General features: G+C 28.1%; 1 long non-coding RNA gene across 1 annotated transcript; it reads right to left on the reverse strand.

The window, feature by feature from the left end:
• On the reverse strand, positions 268 to 2641 carry LOC107628193. The gene is made up of 4 exons (XR_001617632.2): positions 2454 to 2641; positions 2308 to 2362; positions 2091 to 2219; positions 268 to 622 (listed from the first exon to the last, which is right to left on the reverse strand). It is a non-coding gene; the product is annotated as an uncharacterized LOC107628193 (long non-coding RNA).

A 6464-nucleotide genomic window follows, 5' to 3' on the forward strand; every position in this document is an offset into this window, starting at 1 on the left:
AATACTAAAAATATGTTTTGATTTTTTAATTTTTAAACTTTTTATTTTTGTTTCAATTATAATGTTATATAGTTTTTCTGTAATATTATTGTAATAATCTAATATGAGTTGTAACACCCTACCACATTAAGCTTTACGCTTAAGTCGTAAAATAGAGGTGGTGTGGTATTACGACCTCTAAAATAAAATGAGTACACATAATAGTAGAAGAATTATAATATGCTAGGAGCCTTGAAGAATAGAGGAAATAAAAATCGCGAATATAAAAGCGCAACGCTCAAGGAACGAGTTAACCTGCGTGCTAAGAAAATCATAACTATTAAACACAAGATAACAGAAGTGGGAATAGAGTGCCAAAGATACATAATATCAAGCTCCTAACTCAGCCTACGAAGTCAAGACTGGCCGGAGAATATTTACACATATATACATACATATCCAAAACCCAAAAGTACATATACACAATCCTGCCTCTCCATAAACCTCTAAGAGGATCAAAAAGAATAAGCCATGCGGAGAGAAAGCTAAGTACATATATATACATCATAGCATAACAAAATATCCCAGTAACCACTCCGCCTCAAGAGTCCAGACGCCTAACGAGATGCCTCTCGACCTGCATCTGAAAAATAACAACATAGTATGGAATGAGAACCGGAGGTTCTCAGTATGGTAAAGGTGCCACACACATAACATATAAGGTCCTGGGAATGCCAGAGGCAATCCTAGAACACCGACACTCAGATTATAGAGCTTAAAGTATTAAATAGAAGCCATAAAAGGTGGTTTACTAAGGATATTTAAACCTAACTTAACTTAACCTTAAATCTAAATCCCATTCTGCCATTCCTCCTTACCTCCAACTCCATCATGCATTTTCACAGACAAGTAAACAAACAAAGGCAAGCACAAGAAGGTTACAAGTACTGTAGATAACAAATATACATTTAACATGACAAGTACATTTAGGCACACCCAGTTAATACACAAGCAAGTAATTCAAGTAATATGCATATGATGCATGCTTGTCCTATGGCTGATGAGGCTCATCTGTCGGTTATCCAGCCAACCCGACAAGTCTGAATTGTACTTAGACTGTCCCCCGACGTACATCCCCAAGAGTCTGCATAGTTTTTTCTCAAATAATCAATAATACTCAATGGGGGTAACATTCCCGAGAATTTATATAGTGTCCGGTCACACACTTACGTCGTAGGGTCAACAGAGTATCGAGTTTTCAACCTGGTACACGTGGTGGCAAGCCACGACACTTAATCCAGGGAATCTCGTATCTCAGATTATTCAAATTCATAAGCCATATAAATAATTCAATTATAATTCATCAACTTTAACATCATTCTCAATCGCATTTCATTCATCATCATACATCAATCATATTCAATCCTTATCCTTCATTATCACACCTCCCATTCCGTCCATCAATAGTTCCAATTCAAAACATAACTCATTCTTTTCTAAATGAATCAAACTTAAAACATGCTCATTTTCTTAATAACTCTAAATCAAACCATATAACCTTTGAATCTAAATCTTTTTAAATAATCATATAAACAAAATCTCTAATTTTTATAAAATTTCGGCAGCATCTCCTCTAAAACTCGGACTTTGCCACCTTTTTCGGGTCCAAACCTATTTTCTTTTCAATTCAATATACCCTTCCTCATTACATAACAATCTCCACAAAAAATCTACCTCAGATCAACAATTAAACTCATACAATATTCAAATCTAACAACCAAAATTCAACTAAGAGTCATAGTTCACAAATCCTAGGCTTTTAACACACAATACCTCAAATCAATAATTCACCAAATCATTAATTAATCAACAAGCACCAAACCAACCATGTTCATCAACAATAACATTCAACTATAATTCTCTCCAAATTAACATAACAACATTCACCATCCAAAATTAATAACTAATTATCCAATAAACTTCAACCAATTATATTCATCGACAAATTACTAAACATTAAACATACACCTGCATTCCAACTTATCCTATGGTCATCTAGCCTAAGTTTTCACAGAACATTATATATTAAATGCAAGAAACCTAAACCATACCTTGGCCGATTTCCACGTAACGACCAAAGCAAATTATTTAAAATCAAGGCAGCCCCTCAAAACTCAACTAATCCGCTTCCTCCAAGTTCCAATATTCACAATTTCAAGCTCCAATTATTTATTCACAACCTAATACACATTTATAACACACATATATCCAATTTAATACTCAAAGCTCAAATTCAATGAAATTAAAATAGAATTATCATATTCTCACCTTACCCAAGCTTCACATAAGCAAGAGTGAACGTTTTCCTCAAGCTAATTGGATCCTAAAACATCAAAAATTAAAGAAATTCAATACCTCCACTCAAATTCCCAAAAATTGGGAAAGAAGAGGCTGAGAATTAAAAAACAAGTTACCTATGAAATTGTTCCGGTAGAAACGTAGAGCTCGATGCGGTGGTCGCGTGGCCACAAACGGTGCGGCGATCGAAGCTCGGACGGAGGAGATACGGCGTTCGGAGTTCACCGTAAGGGTTACGGGATTCCTTTCTCTCCTTTCCCTTGCAACTTCAACGTTGCTGAAATGGGGAAGATGAGGACGTGGGTCCTTTTTAAAAGCTGGTCCGGTTGGGCCCACGGTCCGGTTTGAGTCCGGTTTAACCGGTTCGGCCCGTTCGGTCCAATTTTGGACTGTTTTCTTTAAAATTGGTGTCAAAATTCTCGTTTCGATGAGCTCTATCCTAATTTGATATAATATTCGCATTTCTAATCCTCCTTATTAAAAAATTAATTTATTGACTAATTATCTACTAATTAATCGGGGTTTACATCCACCATTGTATCTGATAGAGATCCTCGCTTCACATCACGGTTTTGAGGAGCAATATAAAATAATAATAAATACTAATTTTTTTTAATTTTTCAAAAGGAATTTTAATATTCTAAAATTTTAAAGAAGATGGAATCACATCCTATTGATACATTAAAAATTTCATTAATGAAAAACTCTCTAAGATGTTGTACCAAAGCACATTATGATATTAATAATGTAAAAGAGTTTTAAAATTCTAAACAATAAAAGAATATTGTAACATCTAAAAAAAACTAATTAATGGAGTAGTGAAGACTATAAAGAAAAAAAATGACTGATAGATATTACAATACTCGTTTGAAGTTTCAAATTTTAAAATTCCATTTATTTTTACCACAAAAAACACTATCAAAATTTAAAACTCAATTTAAATCTTGTGTTGATTTAGTTTAACGTTAAATGCATATCGATAAGATCAATAAATAATTAATACATTTTTTTATAAAACTACAAACACATTAATTAATTGTAAAATATAATTTATTCAAAATTTAGATAAATATTATTTAAATTAATAATTTAATTTAATAAAAATAATGTATTAGTATTATTTTTATTATTTTAAGCAAAAGATATCTCTAACTATATTTTTTAGGCAAAATTTATTAATCTCTTCAAATATTACGTACCTATGTATGCACTCTAAAGTTATTAATTTAAAAGCTTATATATATCTATCTCTTTTGTTGAGATACTTAGGGTCCATTTGGAAAGCTTCAAAAGTAATTTTTTTGAGTTTTTGACTTATAAAAAGTATTAGTATTTAATATCTGATACAATTTTCAAAACCAAATTGTGCCTTTGTAAGAAGCTATTTAGGAGCTTATAGAGAAGTTTAAAAAAATGGCTTTATAAGAAGCTATTTTTTTACCACATTTTTCTAAAATAAGTACTTATAGAACTAAAAATCCAAACACAAAATAACTTATTTATAAGCTATTTTTAAGGGCAAAAAACAGAAATAAGCCAAGGGAGAAAATAATTTACGTGAATCAGCCAAAACAAAAACTGCTTCATGAATCCACCAATGCATATTTATATGTAGTTCGAACCAGCTTGATTCGAACTCCATTTCTACATAATTCGAACCAGCTTGGTTCGAATTCTACACAAACACATGCACACACTAATTCGAATCAGCTTTGTGAATTACACACAAACACACGCACATACTAATTCGAACAAGCTTGGTTCGAATTATATGGTATAACTCGAATTATGCTGTTAAAAAATTAATAATTTATTAAAAAAATGTTATTAAAAAATTTATTAAAAAAATTAATAATTTAAAAATTAAAAAAATAATTTTAAAAAATGGCTTAAAAGATGTTATGAGTACTATAAAAGTTTGTAATATTCTAGTGATTTAGGTAAATACATGATAAAAATATTTTTTCTTTAATTTCTTACTGTGTGTAATTCGAACTAAGCTGGTTCGAATTATGTAGAATGAAGTTCGAACCAAACTGGTTCGAACTACATATACACGTGCATTGGTGGATTCATGAAGCAGTTTTTGTTTTGGCTGATTCACGTAAATTATTTTCTCCCTATTCTTAATATAGTCATTTATTGTTTAAACTATTTTTTAAAAGGAGCTTAATTAAGTTGTTTACCCAAACTGAACCAAGACCATATTTAACTGTTATAAAAAAAATAATATGATAACTTTTATTAATTTAATATCAATCTAAAAATAAAATAAAATAAAATTAAAATAAAAAATTTAGCCAAATTGAATTTTAATGCTAATTCTTTTCTCTCTCCTTAATAATTTAATATTGATTCTCTCTCTCTTTAATAATTTAATATCCTTCTCTCTCTTTTTTAATTAAAGAACACTAAAACTTTATACCAACTTTTTCTCTTTCTTTTAATTAAAGAGTACTAAAACTCTAAACAACTTTACAACACCAAATTACGTCTCATATTATCAAAATTTTAACAAAGATTTAGTTATTAATTTAATATTTTTTTTAATATTTAAATTTTAATAGAGAAGAAAAAAAATTGAGATTAAATTAGATCAATTTAAAAAATAATATGCAAAAAATATGAAAAGAATCAGGCTAAATTAATAATAATAATTTCAGGAACGTTTTTTTTGGCTCCCTTATATCTATAAATAGAGAGTTACTTCTCCTACTAATATGCACAAACAAATAAAAAATATCACTTTAGTTTCAACGTAAGTCTTTTGTACTGTTATACACCATCACTCTTTTATTATTTTATTACTATTTGTTAGAATACTTTGACTATGATATCCGTATTCTTGTTATGATATTCTTTTTTTTCTCCTTCCACACTAAGTCTTACATACTTGGATTCTAATTTAGTATTTTTTTTTATTTCTTTAAGAAAAAGGATACACGTATGATTGTATGTTTTAATCTTTAAAAATATTTTTTGAAAAATGGTAGATTTTTTTAATATTTTAACAATGGTTTATCATCAACTTAATATTTTTTTTAAATAAAGATACATTTAGTGTCAATTTTTTTATATATTATTTTTTTAATATATAATTACTTTAGATAATTATATATAAATTAAATACTTATACCTATAAATTAGGCAAATTATTCAAATTATAATTTTTGCTAAGATTATTGCTGCAATAACTTGATAATATGTGCATAAATATAACGTACTAAAAAATGGTAATAGTCACTAACCTCAAATTTTTTTTGTAATACCAGGAAATTAAGCATTATAATTCTACAATGGCAAAAGGAGTACTACTTTTTTTTCTGTTGGTCTTTCTAGTATTAACGCAAGCAGGTGTAACTCGTTTTTTAGTCCTTTATTTTTTCTCTCTAATTTTTTTATTGTTCTTGTGTTTTTTTTTAATTAATAATTTTTAATTGTTATACAAATCCACTCAAATTATGAAATATATAATAATTTTGAAAACTAATGAAGCATAATATCTTACTATTAAGTTAAATATAAATATAATACCTTTTAACTATATCCACTTACNNNTCATGCATAATTGTTCTTACTTAGATATTTCATATAAATATATTATGTGTACATAAAAGTAGAAATTATTTATAAGTCATTTCATATTTGATTATGTGCAAAATAGTTTGATTATATTACATAAATTATTTTGTATATTTTGAATGTGTTTAATTTTTCTTTTGATTTATGTTAAAAGAAACGTTGTTGATGATTTTCAGATTGCATGAAATCCTTCCATGTAAGAAAATGTTGTTGGGAATATCATCTTGGTAATGATGTTTGCGTTAACCGTACTTGCAATTCAGTGTGTCAACAACATTGCAAAGGAGGACATTGCAGAAATTATGATAAACATATATGTCATTGTGCTTGTTAATTAATTATCATGATTCATAGAAGAGTTATATTATGAAAGCAAAATTTTCAATAACTATATTCAACTTATATTATATTGATCAGTAAATTATCGATAAAAAAATTATTTAGACTATGAATAAAATGATGAATATTATTGTTAAGCATTTTATTTTAATTTCTAAATTTTATTTATGTAATTAATATCTCAATTATTTGTGTTTTAAAATTAA

Source organism: Arachis ipaensis, chromosome B02 (genome assembly GCF_000816755.2).
Source record: "Arachis ipaensis cultivar K30076 chromosome B02, Araip1.1, whole genome shotgun sequence".
In the NCBI taxonomy this organism is placed as follows: Eukaryota; Viridiplantae; Streptophyta; class Magnoliopsida; order Fabales; family Fabaceae; genus Arachis; species Arachis ipaensis.